At 32.0% G+C, this 20,988-nt stretch overlaps 1 long non-coding RNA gene across 2 annotated transcripts in view; it reads right to left on the bottom strand.

The window, feature by feature from the left end:
• LOC132673307 (uncharacterized) overlaps positions 1 to 20,988 on the bottom strand; it is a 137,647-nt gene that overhangs the window by 100,805 nt on the left and 15,854 nt on the right. For both annotated transcript variants that reach the window (XR_009607976.2, XR_009607977.2), the window contains exons 2-3: positions 16,020 to 16,086; positions 15,464 to 15,596 (exon numbers count right to left, since the gene is read on the bottom strand). This is a non-coding gene — a long non-coding RNA (uncharacterized LOC132673307). The remainder of the gene's footprint in view (positions 1 to 15,463; positions 15,597 to 16,019; positions 16,087 to 20,988) is intronic.

Here is a 20,988-nt window from a genome sequence, read left to right as displayed (position 1 = left end):
AAAACAAAAATATTTTGAGAGATGATCTTACTTCAGTCTCAAATTAGGATTGCATTTCTGGAGTTTTTATTTATGGATGAACTGAATAAAATGAGGGATGAAAATTGAAGTGCTGTTGAGAGCCTTCTAAGGTAAAAAAAATAGAATTATATTTTTGCTGCAAGAGCTGAATATAAATCATTAAATAAAATTAATTAAAGTGAATGAATATTTCTGTAAAGGCTCTACTTTCAATACGGTGCAATAATGACAGAGTTTATCATTGATGATCATCTCAGAGAATGTATAAGTAGAATGCTTTCTATTAATTTTAGAAATACAATTATTTGTGTGCATTTAAAATAATAATTAGTATGGGTATAAAAAGATGAAAGGAAAGCAATCAGGCAAAGTAAATAAATTGGTACTTAAAATGAATTGTACAGTGAAGCAGAAGGTAGCCAATTACTAATATAAAATAATAATAAATCAGAAATTGTATAATTCTATGAGGTGTGTAACATGTTTATGTAAACAATATGGGGGAATTAAAACAAAATTCTCTTATCTCTAAGTTACAGTACTTGTGAGAGATCTCTGCTACTATAACTTATCAATTAAATATATGTGTTTATACATATTAGGGGAAAATCAGGGCCTGGAAAGCTATGATGATCATATGAGACAGAAGGAGAATCCATGAATAATAAGAAGAACTTAGAAGAAAAAAAGAATTTTTGAAGAGAAAAAGGATTTTCTATAAAAGAGAATGAGAGAACAGCTATTTTTATTATTTCCTTCATTTCTGATAGTTTCCCTATCTGGAACAATCCAAAAAATCTTCTTGATATAACTTGAGTAGCTCTTATTTACTTATAATACAAAAGAGCTTAGGCAGAATAATTAATATTTTTTGATCTAAATATCTTGAACATCTATCTTTTTGTTCTTTATGTGTCTATTTAACCATTATATGTTCAACAATTAGAATAGGACTTAGTATATAATATTAGCTTAGTGAAAAATAGTTTATTTACAATGATTTTCTTCACTTAGAGGAATTAATTTGGAATAAAAAAATCTCACTCAAAGATATTAGAGATTAGCAGGAAAAGTTATTAATGCAAATGGAAGGTTGGCACAAAACAGGTACAATTTTTTCCTTAGTCTCCTGAAGTATTTCTCATAAGAAATGATTTACTTAGACTTTTCTGGACTGGCAATGATTTAACTGCATTTGCTAAGGTACTCTGGTAAGCAAGCTCTAAGATGGTCTCAAACTATCCCATATTCTGATATTCATGGGTTTACATAATTCACTCCCCCTTGAATATGGGTGAGGCTTGTGAATTTCTTCTTTCCAGAAAATACAAAAAAGTGATGAAATATCATTTCTGAGATTTCATTACATAAGATTTTAAGTTTTTGCTAGCCAATCCTCTGTTGAGTGTTTCACTGTCTAGCTTTAAAGAGAAGTAAGCTGCCAAATGCATAGTCCTAGGTAGCAAGGAGGTAAAAGTGGCTTCTGTCCACCTCAGTGGTTTTCAGGTCAACAGAGAATGAATCCTGCCAACAACTTCATGAGGGTAGAAGCAGATCCTGTCCCCACATGAGTGTCAGATGAGACCCAATCCTGGTTGACACCTATTTGCAACCTTGTGATAAACTGTGAGGTAGAGGACCTCATATTTCTGACCTACAGAAGTTGTGATAATAATGTATGTTTTTAGTTGCTAAGTTTGCATTAATACTATTCTAGAGCAATAGATAACTAATACAGTTACCTATATGTGTGAGACCAGCCGAAGTTTCATGTTTTACAGCCAGTTCAATTTTACCAGGTTATTAATAAAAAATCTAAATTTGAAAGAAGAAATAACTATGACTAGTGGCATTATATGCCATATAAATGTATGTATACTCTTTTAAAATTTTAGATTACAGATAAGACTCAGTTATGTTCACATAAAAACTATGTTTAGACAATAGCAGAGACCTGTCCAATTTTATCTATCAGTCTTTTTTTTTCTTTTTAAATTTGTACAAGCAAAACAATAAATCAAAAGTTTTCATCCATTTAAGTCTTTTTTAAAATATCAAGGGAATGGAAATAATTCTGTGTTAGATTTACATTTAAAAGGGAATGTTGGGGCGCCTGGTAGCTCAGTAAGTTAAGCATCTGACTCTTGACTTAGGCCCAGTTCATGATCTCACAGTGCATGAGTTAGAGCCCACATCAGGTTCTGGGCTGACATCATGGAACCTGCTTGGGATTCTCTGTCTCCTCTCTGTCTGCCCCTCCACTGCTCACGTTTTCTCTTTATCTCTCAAAACTAAATAAATAAACATTTTTTAAAGGAATGTTTCCCATTTCTCTTTTAAAAATTTAATTAAGTACATTTATCTTCAAATGGAGACATTATTCCTTAAATGAAATATAAAATTCCTAGAAGAATGACAAACTAGGAAATTTGCTTTTAAACTAAGTACATATGTAAGATAGATAGATAGATATAAATATGTGTGTATGTGTGTATACATATATATTGTGTATATATATATGTACATTTATATGCATATATATTCACACGTATACACAGATACAGATAGATAGATAGTTGGTAGATAGATGCTTTTCTAGTTTTTCAGAAAGATCAATAGCATGTATCAAAAGTGTATCTAAAGCATATATAGGAAAAAAATACCATTGCTTGTATTATACTTGCCATTATAAACTTGACTTAGGAAAACATCATGGAGTACAGAGAAAAGAGTTTATTCTAATTAATTTGTTTGCATTTCCTTTATGTTTAGTTGATACCTCTTTGTTATAAATGTAGAACTATGGTGGATTCTTTCTTCTGTATTGTGGGTGAAATTTTCTCATGTATTTCTGTCAGATAAAATCTAAATTAGACTAATTATAGTAACACTGAGAACTAAATTTCACAGGCCCAAGTAGAGATACTTTGCCCAAGTCAAAATATTGAGTAAGCAAATTACACCTGCCTTAACAATAGATGAATGGAAAATAATAAAAAGGAATTCTATCTTCTAATGATGAAGGTCCAAGAAATATATCCTTGCTCTGGCAGGAGAATGAGAAGAGAAATCAATGTTAAATATGCCTAGATCACTTTCCATGACAAAGTTCTACTTTCCAGAGAAAGAACTGAATCAAAGTTTTAGTTTTATCCTAGATGGGGGAAGAGCATTCATCCACTCCAACGTGATCTTGACTTCCTGATTCATTAAAGCGCAAAGGACATGTAGCAAAGTTCAGGGAATAGGAGAAACCTATTAGGAACATCGCAAATGAAGAAGAGTAGAGTCTATAACATTAGAGAAACACTTGTGGGGTCACAGGCCTCACACACAGGATGACTAAATTATGAGATTTAATTGGAGGATTATGGAACATTTCCCCTGTCCCAGACTTTACAATTGTAAGAACAGACTTTCAATATGATAGCTGAAAGAGGTTTAAGACAGAATTTCTCTGAGAAGGAGTACTTTGAGAAACACAAAGTCAAGAGGGGAGACAAAAACAAAGATTAGAAGCCTCTGTAACCTGTAGCCACAGTAAACATTAAATATAGCCCAACTCATATCAAGATTAATATATATCCTCACACTTAACATCTACTTGACTCAGTGCCTATTATCCAAGACAACAAGCATAACTTTCAATAAAAGATTACTAAGCATTTCAAAAGGCAAGTTAAACACAGTCTGAAGAATCAAAATAAGCATTAGACCAAACTCACATACGGCAATGATTTTGGAATTAAAAGGAGAATTTAAAACTATGATTAATATTTAAAATATCTAATGGAAAAAATATATAGCATATAGCAACTGATAGGTAACACAAGCAGAAAGTCTGAAACTCTTAAAAAAGTCAAAAGAAATGCTAGAACTCATAAACACCATGATAGAAATGAAGAATGCCTTTCAAGGACATGACCAATTATAGGATCAGGGAGCTTGAAGATCAGTCAATAGGAACATCCCAAACTGAAATTCAATGAATGAATAAAAAGAATGTAAAAAAGAAAAAAAAAACTTTTCTGGGTTGCTCAGTTGGTTGAGCATTTGACTTCAGCTCAGGTCATGATTTCATGGCTCGTTGAGTTCAAGCCCCATATTGGACTCTGTGCTGACAGCCCAGAGCCTGGAGCCTGCTTCAGAGTCTGTGCCTCCCCCTCTCTCTTACCCTCCCCTGTGAAAAAGAAAACACTAAACATCCAAGAATGGTGGGACAATGTTAAAAGTTGTCACATATGCATAATTGGAATATGAGAACAGGAAGAAAAAAAGAATGGAGCAGAAGAAATATTGAAAGTAATAATGGCCGAGATCTTTCCAAATTAATGACCAACACTATATCACAGATCCCAGAAGCTTAATGGATATCAGAACCAATAAATACCAAAAACAAATAAACAAACAAAATCAGCTTATCATATTTGAAGAGAAAAGTAAAGAAAAAGAAAAAAATATTAAAGACAAACATTGGGGGGAGAATCACCCTACCTATAGAATTACAGTATACTTCTCCTTAGAAACCATAAAAGCAAGAAAAAAAAACAAGTGAAATATTTAATATGTTAAAAGGAAACAGTCCAAAATATAAAAATATTTTAAAAATAAAAGGAAAAAGTTCATCAACTTAGTGTTCTTCGTCCAGTGACACTATCCTTCAAAAGTGAATAAAAAATAAGAAATTTCTCAGAAAATGAAAACTGAAAGAGCTCATCCCAATAGACTTGCCCTGCAAGAAATGTTAAAAGGGGTTCCAAAGGGAAGAAAGAAAATGAAATGGATCAAAACATTGATCTACAAAAAGAAAGAGAATTAGAGAAGGAATATATGATGGTAAAATACTTTTTTTCTTTTTTTGAATTGACCAAAATGGTGACTATTTGTTTGAGTCATAATAGCAAGAGTGTATTGTGTGATTATAACATAAGGATAAGTGAAATGACAGCAATGTTACAAAATACTGGAAGGATGGACCAGGAATACTATGTCATAAGGTACCTACACTGTAAATGAAGGGGTATGGAGTCATTCAGTTATGGACTTGAATTAGTTAAAAGTGTATATTGCAAATTCTTCAGCAAGCACTAGTTTTTTGGTTTTTTTTCAAGTATAACAATACATTAGAGAGCAGATAAAATGAAACCATGTAAAGTATTCATTTAAAATCAGACAAGTCAGGACACCCAGGTAGCTCAGTTGGTTAAGCGTTGGACTCTGGATTTCAGCTCAGGTCATGTTCTTATGGTTGTGCGATCAATCCCCACATCAGGCTTCAGTGAAGCCTGCTTGGGATTCTTTCTCTTTCTCTCTGTTTCCCTCCCCTGCTTGCATGCACGTGCTCTCTCTGTCTCTCTCAAGATGAACATTTAAAAAAATAAAATAATAAAATCAGAGAAGGCAAAAATAATTAAATAAAATCAGAGAGGGCAGAAAAATATGGGGGAAAGAAACAAAACACTAACCTGAACTGAACAGAAATAACTGCATTAATTTCAATCCAAGCAGACTTCAGAACAAGAGAAATTATTAGTGATGAAGATGGACCAGGTTTTGTTTTGTTTTTTTGTATTTTTATGAAGACATAATAAACCTTAATGTGTATGCACCTAAAAGAATGTCAAAATACAACAAAAAAGGGAAATAGACAAATCCACTATTATTTGGAGTCTTCAACATCCTTCTGTAAAAAATTGATAGATTAAGCAGGTGGACCTAGACAGCACTACCAATCAATGTGATCTAATCGACAATTATAGAATACTCCATCCAACAACAGAATACATGTTCTTCTCAAGCTCACATGGAACATTCTTCAGGATGTACCACGTTCTAGGATCTAAAACACACTGTAACAGTCTAGAAGAAGGGAAATCATAGAAAAAGTAAGTTCCCAGATAACGGAATAAATAAATAAAGAACTGAATGATAGCTGATATATTTGCAAATATTTGAAATAAAACACCACACTTATAAATAAAACAAAAATTTCCACCTAAATTAACATGAAAATGCAAGTCATTGAAATTTGTGAGGTGCACTAAAACAGTACTTGAGAGAAAAATTTACATCATATGCATATATTAAAAAATAAGAAAGATCTAAAATTATCAACTTAAACTTCTTAAACTTCCACCTTAAGAAATTAGAAAAAGAAAAAAAAATCAGAAAGAGTAAGGTTAAATAAGCCTAAGAGGTACAATAAAATTCAGAACAGATAATCAATGAAATTAAAAACAGGAAAACAATTAAGAAAATCAACAAACCAAAAGCAGATTATTTACAAAGATCAATAAAATTGATAAATCTCTAGCCAAGCAAGCTAAAAAAAATTCACAATATATATCCACATATTAGATCTTCTTTGATTAGTTTACCACAATCAGATCCTGTATATATTTTGATATTATATACCCTTAATACTATTAAAAAAGAATGACATTTTAAAATAAAATATATCTAGCACTTATCTTTTATGGTCCATCTCCCCAAAACACATATCCCCAGGGTAACATGAGAAAAAAAGATCATACAAATCCGAAATGAGGAACATTTTACAACATACCTGACCAGTATCCACCAAAACTATGAAAATCATCAAAAACAAGGAAAGTTAGTGAAAACTTTACAGCAAGAAGGAGCCTTAGGAGACTTGACCAAATATAATGTGGTCTCAGGTATGGGGCACAAAAGAGAATTTGAAATTTATCATTCTACGTAATAAATATCTGTGGGACATGAAGAATAGCCTCAATACTAGAAACACTCTTTAAGCGTATAGAAAAATAATACATGGCCTTCCTAATCTATAAAATGAGCATTATATCCAGTTAGGGTGGTTGGTAAGATCAAGGTGAGCTAACATATGAGTGGTTCCAGGTGGAGTAGTTGACAGTGGGCAGCTGATCAGTAACACAAGCTGTTGCTGTTGTTACTGTTTTGTTGTTATTATCATTTTATGTAATTTCAGAATAAGTGAGTGTTTTTAAAAATAATGAACAGATTTGGTGACAATAACTCTTTATTTTATAGATGAACAGGAAGCTCAGATGAGGAGCCTACCCAAGGTGTCACAGTAAGGAGCAGAGATGAAACTGCATGTCTCTAGCTGCATTGTCCAAAATGTTACACATAATTTAAAATTAATCACGTTCCTAATATAGGCACATTGCTAACATATTTTCTGTGAGCTCCCATTCTTATCTCACAAGCTTAATTTTCTTTTATAAAATTATAGTAAACATGAAAACATATTTTAAACATTATAACACAACTGGCTGGTGCTGGCTCAGATGCTCATAATAATCTCAATCTGGTCTTGAAAAAATAAAATTAAAATAGGCAGCCTTATTTGGTAAATTATGACATGGAACATACTGTGCTCATTTCCACTGATCTGTGATCAAGCAAGCAAGAAAATTTCACTCATATCTTTTGGAAGAGCCTTATAATCTGCCAAATAGGCCTTGCTTTAACATCAGCAGAAGAGTCATAGAGATTTATGACTCCGAAATAGATCACAGTGTGGTCCATCTGCTGTAGTAGATACAGAACTAATTACGAACTAGGCTTCCCCCACCCTACTTTCCATCCTTAAAAAAGTATATTAGACTAAATCATCAAGTTCAGATTCATTTTAGAAATGATGGTTATGTCCAACCTACTTTTATGGTTACTTAAAATCTTATTAAAATAAAGAAATACATGTTTGCAAGGTAAGTTCTAATAGTTTGAAGATGACTTAGCCTCTTATAAGCAAAGTATGGGAAAGATTAAAATATGTTAATATGTCATCAAGCACAGGAGGAGGCTCCGTTAAATTAATGTAGATTGAGTAATTTTAAACAACTTTTACTGTAACTATATTCTTTGGAAAATATTTGGCCAGGAACAAACAGACTTCCTTCCTTCTTCATTTATCCACCCACTGAGACCTGTTAAAATGTCATGAGCTGGAAAATCTTGTTTCTAAATAGTTTTAAATTCTTAAATTGAGGATTAATAGGCAGTTTACTTTGATAACTCTTTAAAATGAACATTGTCAAAAAAATGTACATTGTCTGTTATCCAATTGGGATTTAACATTAGTGGAAAACAGGACTGTGTATGTTAGAGTGTCTACATTCTGTGAGTTTCAGCTAAATTATTTCTAGAAAATAGTAAATTAGGAATATTTACTTAGTTTCTATCATTTTACACCCAGTAGTATTATGATAAAGATAATAATGAAATAAAAATTATTGAACAATTTTTGAGTAGTAGGTGCCATGTTAAGAACATCGCTTGATTATCTTATTTAATGGTCAAAACATCACTTTCACAAATTTTAAAAACGCATAAAGGCAGAAAGAATTTGTTAAATGCAAGCCAACTCATACATTAAAAAGTAGGATCAGGATTTACACTCTTATTCTATTCTTTGGCATCTCCATTAGGTCAAGGTTCTCCAGAAAAACAGACTGAATTGGAGGGAGGGCAGAGAAAGAGAGAGAGAAAAAGAAAGAGGGTCAGTTTAAGGAATTTCTATGGTGTGTATTTGAGGTACAATTCCTTCCTTTTCAGAAAACCTCAGTGTTGCTCTTAAGGTCTTGAAATGACCCATTCACATTATGAAGAGTAATCTGATGTGCTTCAAGTCAACTGATTATAAATGTTAATCACATCTAAACCATACCTTTACAGCAATATCTAGACTAGTGTTTGACAACATTGGGTAGCCTAGTCTAGCCAAGTTTAAATGTGAAATTAATGTTCAGAGAATGGTAGAATAATGGCAGTACTGGCAATATTAATTGTGAAACTCAAATACCCAAAGTTGGCCTGGGGTTAAAATAAGATCCCATGACATACCATCTTTCTTTGAACAGTAGTTTTGGAAATGAAGAAAGCAGATCTAAAAGAGCATTGAAAAGTATAATGCACCATACTTATATAAAAAAAAAAAAAACTCTGTACATTAGCTACATTAATTAAACTTACAGAGGAAAATTTCTTTGACAAATGAGGATTTTTTTTTAAGTAATCTCTACACCCAATATGGGGCTTGAATTCACAACCCTAAGATTAAGAGTCATACTACCAACTGAGCCAGCCAGGTGCCCCCAAATTAGGATACTTAAACACAGAGATAGTATCATAAGACATGGATATAAAATGTACTTACTTATTTTTAAATGTTATTTTATTTTTGAGAAAGAGAGTGTGCAAGCAGGGAGGGGCTGAGAGAGAGGGGGACAGAGGATCCTAAGCAGGCTCCGTGCTGACAGCAGCGAGCCAGATGCGGGGCCCAAACTCCTGAAACTATGAGATCACAACCTGCGTCAAAGTAGGATGCTGGATGCTTAACTGGCTGAGCCACGCAGGTGCTCCGAAACTTAAAAGGAAAGAAAGGAGTGAGTGAGGGAGAAAGATTTGCCACCACTCAGGACAATGAGTCTTGTCAAACATTTTATATGTGATTCAATTTGTAACAATATTATTTGCATACATTGTTTTGAGACTACAGATGTTATATAAAATTTTATGTGTATGGATATATATTTATGATATGTAGAGACTGTGATAATATTTAAAAATCATTCATTTTCTTTTACATCAGCTAATATACCTAATTTTTATTTCTTTTCAGCTGTGTTTTTAAAAGTTGTCACCCTTTTAAATTACTTCTTTTTAGGTTCAATTGTGTTCAAATCTTCACTTATTTTTATAATAGAATGATAAATTGTTTTTCCTTTTATTTTTTTATATCCATTTATTCCTTTCCACTGAAATCAACCTGTTGACTATTATAAATTTCGTATATCAAAAAGAACCTACTCTACTATCCATGAATTTTTGGTGTGTTTATTGACTTAAGGATCCTAATAATGTAGAACAGTATGTGACACAAGGTAGAAGTATATTAACTATGTGAATAAATTAGATTAATGACAAAAGCAGAATGATTTTGGAACCTATCGGTATTTTTTAATACTCCTTTACAAAAGATACATGTATTACATTATAATGCAATGTTTTATGAAAAGTTTGAAAGACAACTATAAAATTACTCATTAATCATTGATATTACATATATATTTATATATAGCATTAATATGTCACTTTAGAATGTGGCTAGATACATGATGTCATGTATTTAATTCAATAAAAAAGTCTCAAAAGAAATGACATTTAAATAAGCAATAATATTTAAATGAGCTAAAATGTTAAAATCCCTTAAAATGTGTCTGGTTATATTTGATTATGAAACTGATTTCCTATTCATATATATGGCAACACTGCAATTTAACAATTTTAATAAACCTAATTTTGTTCTGTAGAAAATAATATGCTTACATTATAATACATAATCCATTTGCATTGCAATCAGCATAAAATTTGTAATTTTATTTTTTTTAATTTATTTTTACTTATTTATTTTTGAGAGAGAGAGACCAGAGAGGGGCAGAGAGAGAGGGAGAGTGAAATCCCCAGCAGGTTCTGTGCTATCAGCCCAGAGCCCTACACATGGCTCAAACTCATGAACTGTGAGATCATGACTTGAGCAAAAATCAAGAGTTGGATGCTTAACTAACTGAGCTACCAAGGCACCCCAAAATTTGTAATTTTTAAAAATCAGTAATCCTTACTACTGACCAGAGTTTAATTTAAGCTTCATCTTTTTAAGTTTGACATCTTCCCATGCACAAAGTTACTTTTTTTTTTTTTTTTGTCGTTCATAGCCACGAATGTATCTGAAAGAGTCTTGTCCTTTGGTAAGTTGTTTACTCTTTAATATTTTGCTGGATAAAGAATAATCTCTTTAAAAGCATTTTTGAAAAGTATAATTTTAAAAAATGATGTTTGGAGAATTACTATAGTTAACCAAGGAATGTTAATATATCATCATCATTCTTTACATACATTATATCTATTTTCTAATTGCACTATTTTACTCTCATGCAACATTTGAAAAGGTCAGTTTTATTCAATTGATTCAATTTTATGAAACAAAGACTGTTGTATCTCAAAGGTTCCAAGGCAACAGGAAATGACACCTTCATATAACAGATGAAAATAACAATAAAAGACTGTGACAAGGCAGCTGGCATACTATCCTATGCTAAAACAGTCCTTGACCTCTGACCTGTTCTGCTAGTAGCCAGATGGTCTGGGATTTGTATGTCAGTGTGAGATACCAGATATGGGCCAACAAGGAATACGAGGTTAGATCAATCACAACTCTCCATATATGCCATTGACCCGAATTAGCAAAAAAATAAAAAAAAATTAAAAAAAATGCATCTTTCATCAGCAAAATAATTATCAGAATCTGCCTAAAAATAATAAAGATAACTGTTAAATACTTTATCTTCCGGTACATTCTTTGCTTCCAGAGAATATGAGATCTTTTTGTTGTAATAGATATTTTAATAATAATGGCTTAGACTCTTGGCACATGTGCCCATTGTATCTCAGTAAGTAGGTTTTTAGAAATTTCCATTTGTTATCCCTGGTCCTTCAGGGATGTGCTATTGCATTTTCTTGGTTTTAAAAGTAAGAAATATTTAATTAGGTTTCATCTTAAAAATCACATCTACATGTGGTTAAATGAGCAGGTGTATCCGTGAATAATTCTGCTCAATAGATGGAGATAATTTGACCCTTACTAATATATTTGAATTTATGTTAAGGAAAAGCACACAGAAAAAAAGCACAAAAGTGTTTCTAGACATGGTTTCCTATTTCAAGATGTTTAATCTTGATTTTAACTGACAGTTACAGTGGCGCAAACCACAGTAATGCAAAAATCGGGATATTGCCACAAATGGCAGAATTTTGTTCTTTTTTAAGGCTGATTGACATTTCATTTTATGTGTATCCTACATTTTCTTTATATTTTTGTTGTTAATAAACACGAGTTGTTTCCATATCTTAGTAGTGATAATGCTACTATGAACATAGGGGTGCAGATAACCCTTCAGGATCAAATTTCAGTTCTTTAGGGTATATACTCAGAAGCTCTATTTTTAACTTTTTGAGGAACCTACATACTATTTCCCAAGGCAGCTGCACCATTTTACATTTTATCGCACTCTAATTTCTTCACATTCTCACCATCTTTCATTTTTTTAATAATAGTCATTCTAACATTCTAACAGGTATAGGTGGTAACTCGTTATGGTTTTGATCTGCATTTCCCTGATAATTATTGATATTGAGCATCTATCCATATATCTATTGGGCATTTGTATGCCTTCTTTGGAGACATGTCCTGTGCTATTTTTCTTATATAAAATTATATTTATTTATTTGAGAGAGAGAGAGAGAGAGAGAGAGAGAGAGAATCTCAAACAGGCTCCACACTGTTAGTGTGGAGCCTGATGTGAAGCTCAAACTCTCAAACTGCCAGGCCATGACTTGAACTTAAGTTGGACGCTTAACCAACTGAGCCACCCAGGCACCCCTCCTATGCCATTTTTTAATCAGGTTATTTGTTTTTTTCCTCTATTGAGTTGTATGAATTCCTTATACATTTTGTATATTATTCCGTTATCAGATATTTAGTTTGCAAATGTTTTCTCCCTTTCTGTGGGTTGCCTTTTTACTCTCTGATTTTTCCTATGCTGTGCATAGCCTTTTAGTTTGATATAGTTCCACTTGTCTAATTTTGCTTTTGTTGCTTGTGTTTTTGGTGTCATAGACAAGAGATCATCTTCAAACCAACATCCTGAAGTTTTTTCCTATGCTTTCTTGTAGAAATTTTATAGTTTCATATCTTTCATTTAAATCTTTAATCCATTTTGAGTTGATTTTTGTTTGTTGTCTAAAATAAAGGCCCAGTTTCATTCTTTTGCATGTGGCTCTCTAGTTTTCCCAACAGCATTTATTGAAGAGACTATTTTTTCTTTCATCCTTCTTTTTCAGGATTATTTTGGCCACTGTCTTTTGTGGTTCCATAAAGATTTTATAATTGTTTTTTTCTATTTCTGTGAAAAATACACTTAGGATTTTGACAGAGACTGCATTGAGCCTGTAGATTGCTTTAGGTAATATAGACAATTTAGCAACACTAATTCTTCCAATCTATAATCATGGAATATCTTTCCATTTATTTTTATCTTCAATTTCTTTCATCATTATCTTACACTTTTTAGTGTACAAATCTTTCACTCCTTGGCCAAACTTATTACTATTTTATTGTTTTTGATTCTATTGTAAATGAGATTGTTTTCTTACTTTCTCTTTGTAACAGTTCATTGTTGGTGTATAAAAATACATACTATATCAGTATATATATATATATATGTATATATGTATATAAGTATATATACATATATACATATATATGTATATATAAATATATACATATATATATATATATATATATACATATATATATATACATATATATGTATATATTTACTGATTTTGTATCCTGCAACATTAATGCAATTATTTATTAGTCTTAATATTATTTGGTGAACTCTTTAGGGCTTTTGGTATATAATACATTATCTGCAAATAAAGACAATTTTACTCTTTCCTTTCTGATTTGGATGCCTTTTTTCCCCTGCTTAATTTCTCTTGCTAGGATTTATAATACTATGTTGAATAAGAAGCAAGGGCAGGCATCCTTGCCTTGTTCCTGTTCTTGAAGGAAAAGCTTTCAGATTTCCACTGTTAGCTGTGGGCTTTTTATATACGGTCTTTACTGTATTCAGGTATATTCTCTTAATACCTAGGTGCTTCTAGGTTTGGTGCATAAATATTTCCAAATGTTACATCTTCTTGTTGTATTGACCTCTTTATCATTATTTGAGGATTTGTCTCTTATTACAGTCTTTGTCTTAAAGTATATTTTCTCTGAAATAAGTATAGCTATCTCAGCTTTATTTTAGCTTCCATTTCCACACAATATATTTTTTCTACCCTTCCCTTTCAGTCTATGTCTTTAAAGCTGAAGTGAGTCTCTTATCGGCTGCATATACTTGCATTCTGCTTTTTCATCCATTCGGCCACTCTATATCTTTCTATTGGAGACTTAATCCATTTACATATAAGGTAATTGTTGATTGGTATAGACTTAATATTGCCATTTAGTTCATTGTTTTCTGGCTGTTTTATAATCCCTTTATTCCTTTCTTCCTCTCTTCCATTATGATTTGATGGGTTTCTGTAATGGTATGCTTAGATTCCTTTCTCTTTTTCTTTTGTCAATCTATTATTGGTTTTTGTTTTTTGGTTACCAGGATTCTTACATAAAATGTCTTAGAGTGATTACAGTCTATTTTAAGATGATAATTTTGAATTCATTTTAAAGCTCTACATTTTTATTCTACTCTGCCATATTTTATATTTTAGGAAAGTTTTCACCCATTATTACTTCAAATAAGCTTTCTACCCCTTTCTCTTTCTCTTTTACTTCTGAGACTTCTATTATGTGAATATTGGTTATCCCATCTCAAGCTATCCTCTTTGTCATTCTTTTCCTTTTTGTTCTGATTGGATGATTTCGCCTGCCTTATCCTTAAGTTTGCTGATCCTTGTATTTGCTTCATCTAGTCTGCTACTGAATCCCTCTATTAAATTTCTCAGTGCAGTTATTGCAATTTTTAGCTCTGTGATATCCATTTGGTATTTTCTTATATTTTCTATCTTTGTTGAAATTCTCACTTTGCTCATTCATTTCTCCCAATCTCAGTGAGCATCTTTATGATCATTATTTTGAACTCTTTAATAGATAAATCACTTAGTTCTGTTTTATTAAGTTCTTTTTTATTTCTTATTGTTTCATTCAGAATATGTTCCTCTGTTTCTTCATTTTCCTTGATTTTCTGGAAATGATTCCTTGATTTTCTGGATTTCTTTCACAAGGAGCAATGATTATATGTAGCTATTGATTCAGTGTGTCTATGTGAGAAGGTAGGTTCAGGAGGCTCCTACATTGCCATCTGGGTGAGAACTCTTTATTATTTTATTTTATTTTATTTTATTTTATTTTTATTTTATTTTACAGAGAGAGAGAGAGAGAGAGAGGGAGAGAGAGAAATAGAGAGCAGAGGAGGGGAAGAGGAAGAGAGAGAGAAAGAGAGAGAATCCCATGCAAGCTCTACTTCTAGCGTGAAGCCCAATGTGGGGCTCAATCCCACCACCCTGAGACCATGACTTGAGCCAAAATTAAGAGTCATCTGCTCAACTGACTGATCTGTCCAGGCACTCCTATATTTTTATTTATTATTACTACTTATCTTATAATATGATGGGAAAAGCTGTCGCTTCTAGCCAAGATGAAATAACAGAATCTGAATTTGTGCTTATGGTTGAAATATTTTTTAAAAACAGACTAAACATGTGAAACAATAGTTTCAAGTTATTTAACATTGTTGTCACATGAAGAATAGTGTTCCCAGACAGATGGGAATCAAATGTAGCAAAATGTATAATCGTCTCTGTTTATTACCTTCAGAGAGTTTTCAGGCCACTGAGAATAAAGGGAGAAGCTGAGCGGAACTTGGAGACTGTTGAGTTGAGAGTATGGAGCTGGAAGTCCAGGAAGTCTGAGGTGGCTAAGTTTTGCAGGGCAGTGTAGCAGTCTAGAGAGAGATGCACAAAGAGAAAGCTCTGAAGATATGCAGAGGATCCTGGTCAAGTCTTCAACTGAATACTGGTTAACCCATGCCTATGAGGGAACTTCTAAGGGCTAATAGGGAAAGGTGGGTCTGGGACCTAAATGAATAAGAAGAATCTCCAAAGTTTATATCTGTTCATGGTCCTGATTCTGTTGTTTCAAGAATGGGCACAATTAGATCTAAAATAAATGCTTCTCTAGTTCCTTTAAACAAAACCTGAAGCAAAATCAGAATTATCAAGCTGTTATGAATTAACTTCATCCAATAACAAATCTCAATAATATACATAGACAAATTACTGATAAAAAATATGCATAAAGTAAATATGGATACAAAAGAACCATCACCAACATATTCATATTGAGTGACAACTGATCAAAAAATTACCTGCAATGCAAAGTAGCATAAAATGTGATCCATTATGAAGAGAAATGTCAATTGGTGGAAAGTGACTCTGAAATAACATATATGATAGTATTAGAAAAAATGGCATTCAATTAGCTATTACAACTCTATTCCTTGTATTCAAAAAGGTACAGGAAAGACTACATGTATTAAATAAAAAATTAAATATTAGACACATGAAACTTCTGGATATGGAAATTAGTGACTGAGATGAAAGATAGACTATAGAGAAACAAGTGAGGATTAAAAAATAGATGGAAAATTAATGACATTGAAGACATAGCAGTAGAAAGTACATAAAATGAAACAGAGGGGTAGAAAAGACTGGAAAGAGAAAGAAGAGAGCATCAGTTAAATGTAAGACAACTTTAAAGATTCTAGCATACATATAATGTGGGTCCCAAAGAGGGGAAGAGCAGGAAATATTTGAGGAAATATGATCAAAATTTTCCCCAAATTCATGAAAACTACAAACCCACAGCTCTAAGGTCAAACAATACCAAGGAATAAAAACATGAAACATGAAGGCAACTGAATAAAGACCCATACTATAATAAAATTGCTTAAAACTGGAGAAAAAGAACAGTAGAATGAAATGGGTTTTTTAAATTTCCTTTTTATGTTTTCAGCTTCTGTCATGAGATATTTACATAATGAAAAAAATGATCTTTTACATATGGCTAAATATGATAGACAACTCACAATAATTTATGATTATCTCTTTTCTGAGCACTTTTCAGATGCTTAGAACTAATTAACATCTCCCTTTCAGTGAGGCGCACAGTAAGATAAGCTATAATACACTGTAATTGGCCATTAGTGCCTAGTATCAGCTCACTGTGGGAGTTCATGGTTTGAGAGGCATCATGTGAGTTCATGCCCGAGAACTTGATGTGCTAGCCATTTGTGGTTTTGTTAATGTGCACAAAATCACCAAACAGCCAGTCGCCATGATAAGTGGAAAAGGTAGGAAACTGTAAGTTGGGTATGCAAATTACGTATGCAAAATAGAGACTGAGCCATTCTGCCGAAAGAGAGTACACATAGGAGACTAAAACCTTTTACTACAGTTTTCCAAGAAAGGTTTGATGAACATATAGCTAACTCAACGTATTTTTGGACTTTACCACCCACATCATGAAGATGATGTCCATATCCAAATGAAAATCTTAGGACAATATTTTTCTGAAGAAGCACCTGCATTTCCTTCAAATTTAGTTGTTAATATAAGGTAACTGGACATGAAGATGATGATTTAATGCCTAAAGCTATAAGAAGAATGTTAACGAATCACTCTTTGATGTATGACTTTTCATTTATTTTGAATGTATGTTCTTCTAAATCAATTTCACTCATTTTTAATCTCAAGAAATCTTTGGAGCATACAAAAAGTAAAGCAGCTCCTAGAAAAAAGCATATAAATATTATTTATATTAAACTTGCAGTCAAACAAAATGCTTTTATTTTGCAGACAGAAATATAAGAAAGGAATGAACATTAAAAAGTATTTGACAATGGTAAAATAAAGACTTTAACTATAACAAATAAAATGGTTTACAAACTTATTGGAAAAATATAAAATCCAAAATTATTTTGAATCAATAAGACCATAATAGAAACACAGTTATAGTCTTATTATTGAAGCTATTTTGAATAATTGATCATTTGTATAAATTCTAGTCTTGTCTTTTGTAATACCTGTGACATTATCATACATCAAATATAATTTATCAAATATAATAGACATATACCAAATATATTATTTAAAAATCCTATACCAGTTGTGCTTCTATGATGATCATGTAATTTTAGTTTATTGGCCATTTTTTTTCCTCACCCTGAACTTTTGCAATAGCTTCCAGGAAGTTCAAGTAAAATTCAATTGCATATCTAACTTAAACATTTTAAATTTAATAGCATATAATAAATCACTTTACTCAGATTTTGTTATATTTATGTTTCTGTTTCTATGCTAATGTGTATGAAAGAGTGACTATCATGGGTTCTTAATTATAAAAAACTTAATTTTGAAATTTTTGTTTGTTTTTTATCTGATCTGGGCTCCAGAAAAATCACTATAAAAATCACTTGTTATATGTTATTATGGAGGAATTTGGGTATCCTCCGTTTCAGAGATCATGACATTTTTTTTTTACTTCAGAATTATATTAGGATTAAGTTTGAAGTCCTGATTTCCTATGAGATATTTTTTCCTATTCAGAGCTTTGACTGTGACAATCTTACATATCTCCTATTGGAGATAATAGGCCAAGTTTTTCAGGCATCCTTTCACTAAGGATTCTGAATTTATTAGTCTCAGTTCATGTGAGCTTGAAATATGTTATCTTTCCCTACATGGACACTAAAACCCAAACTTGCTTTCAGACTTGTATTTCCTCTGAAATAACATATTTATTCTCATAACACAGTAGTTATAAAGTAGAAATATAGAGAAAATAGTCATTTATAGGAAAATTGGCTTTCTTCATTTCACAATTAGGCTTAAATTGTTTTCAACATTTGTTTTCCAAAGTCCGTATCTCCCTTTTGTTATGTTATTTTTCTGTTTTTGTTAGATGTTAATAAAAAAAAATTCTATTCAAACTCTATCCAAGTGGAAAATTTGATTAATTTAAAAATTGTGCAAAAACAATGTAATTAGAGACCTAGACAGTTTCTAAATAGCTTTCAGTTCCCTCCCACACAACAGGACATAAACCAGAAAATCATTTTGACTTTGATTTATAGTCTAATCTTTCTTCTAAGAATATTAAAATTTCATTGTTTCCAAAAATCCAAATGTGGAAAGGCACAAAATGTGATTATATGCTATATGGGCATCAATTTACACTTACGACACTAAGAGAATTATGTGTATATTATCAACTCATCACATAAGTCAGGTTGAAGAATTCTTTGTGCTATGAGAAGGCTTTTCTCAGATCCCTGCCCCTTCTTTAAGCATTTTCTCAATTCTAAGACAATACAGATATGTTAGAAATATAAATATGTGAAAAAAGAAATGATTATTTGGAGTTAAGCTACAGCATGCTGAGAGGGCAAGTTACCTGTCTGGACTAAATGCATCTCCCCAAAGTTCATGTCAAAATCCTACCACCACTGTGATGATATTAACAGGTGGGGCCTTATGGTGGTAATTAGGATTAGATGAAGTTATAAGAGTAGAGCCCTAGTGAATGAGATTAGTGCCCTTATAAAAGTTACTAGAGAGCTTGATTCTTACCTCTTTCTGCCCTGTGAAGATAGGAGAAGTTGGCAGTATGCACAGATGGGCATGTTACATATTGTGTGTGTGTGTGTGTGTGTGTGTGTACACATATATATGAGAGAGAGAAATAAAAGACACTTTAAACTTTATATAACTGAATATGTAATTATATAGATGTTCATAAGTGTGTATGTGTGTGAGTATATTCTAGAAAGCATGTTAAAATAGTTATATTAGTTTATTTGTGGTCTAATAATAATGATTATGGTAATCATTTGACTGTTTTCATGTGTTAAGCACTTGCTTGAAATTTCTCTAAACATTCCGAGTGTTGCATAATTTAATCTTAAAAACAACCCCAGACTCTTAACATTTCCTACCTGACCTAATATAACTTGACCACTGAGTTTGTCTTCCAATTATTGCTATATGCCAATTTTCTGGGAAGTTACCGAAGCGTAAGCTATGGGTTTCCTCACTTGTACAACCTCCTGCCAGTGTTGTGTGGGTCTCCAGCAGTGCATTTTAACATTTTAATGTCTTTTAAAAAATAATTTGGCAAAATAGAGATATTTTAAGAGTAGAAAGTTAGGACTACCGTCTTTTCTTCTCTGACTTTCCCTCCAAACAATTTTCCCTGCTGGTAGTGATGGAATGGCCATGGGAATTTTTGGAATTTTTGGAATATTTGACTCACCAATTCTCTCGATAAAATTTGGCCGTTCCAATAATATGGCATGCTACCTTGCTAATATGAGGAAACTGACTGAGAAACAAGTGTACAAGTGATAAAACTCCAATAACTATCAGTTAAGTCAAGTATATAGTGTAATAGGAATTTGATCACACAATTCAACGTTATGTAGTCAAAATTTTAAATGCTCTTGATCATGTCTTAATATAAATTTTTGTATGTTTCATAATTATCATTTATACCAAAATTTGAATGTGAATGGAAGGAATTATCCAAATAGAAACTAAAAGCATAAACAGGCAAAAAAAGTTATCAAAAACTTCTAAATATCAAAAGTGTCTCTTTTTATAAAGCAATGGAACTAAAAAAATCTCATGTTCAAAATTACAAAGGTAAAGGAAAACATCATGATAGTCAAGAAACTACAGATAATGAAATGATAATGAACAGCAGAAAAGCAAATGATCAGGATGCACCCAAACTGGAAAATTATAAGCAGACTGAAGATTAAAATTAATATAAAGACAGATATTAACTGGCTGATCAAGAGTACATGTGAAGGTGAAGAACTTAATTCTATGTATCCTTTGAGGTGTATAACAATTCTTTTATCATGACTATTTAAAAAAGCAATGATTTCATGGAAAGCCAGTATTTTTAACATATTATCCCACTTATATTTACAGAGAGCCAAACCAAACAGCTATGTTTAAACGCATGATTTTAATTTTTTTGTTTTTTTAATGTTTCATTTATTTTTGAGAGAGAGAAAGAGAGAGAGTGAATATGAGTGGGGGAGGGGCAGAGAGAGGGAGACACAGAATCCGAAGCAGGCTCCAGGCTCTGAGCTGTCAGCACAGAGCCCAACGCTAGGCTTGAACTCATGAACTGCAAGATCATGACTTGAGCCAAATTTGGAAGCCCAACTGACTGAGTCAGCCAGGCGCCCCAAATGCATGATTTTTAATAATAATAGTCAAAGATATCAGCTCTTCACTAGCATTTTTTCAAAACCATGGTTTGAATAT

The sequence above is a fragment of the Panthera onca genome, chromosome C1 (assembly GCF_046562875.1).
Source record: "Panthera onca isolate mPanOnc1 chromosome C1, mPanOnc1 haplotype 2, whole genome shotgun sequence".
Lineage (NCBI taxonomy): Eukaryota > Metazoa > Chordata > Mammalia > Carnivora > Felidae > Panthera > Panthera onca.
This window is presented reverse-complemented; position numbering and strand designations above follow the sequence as displayed.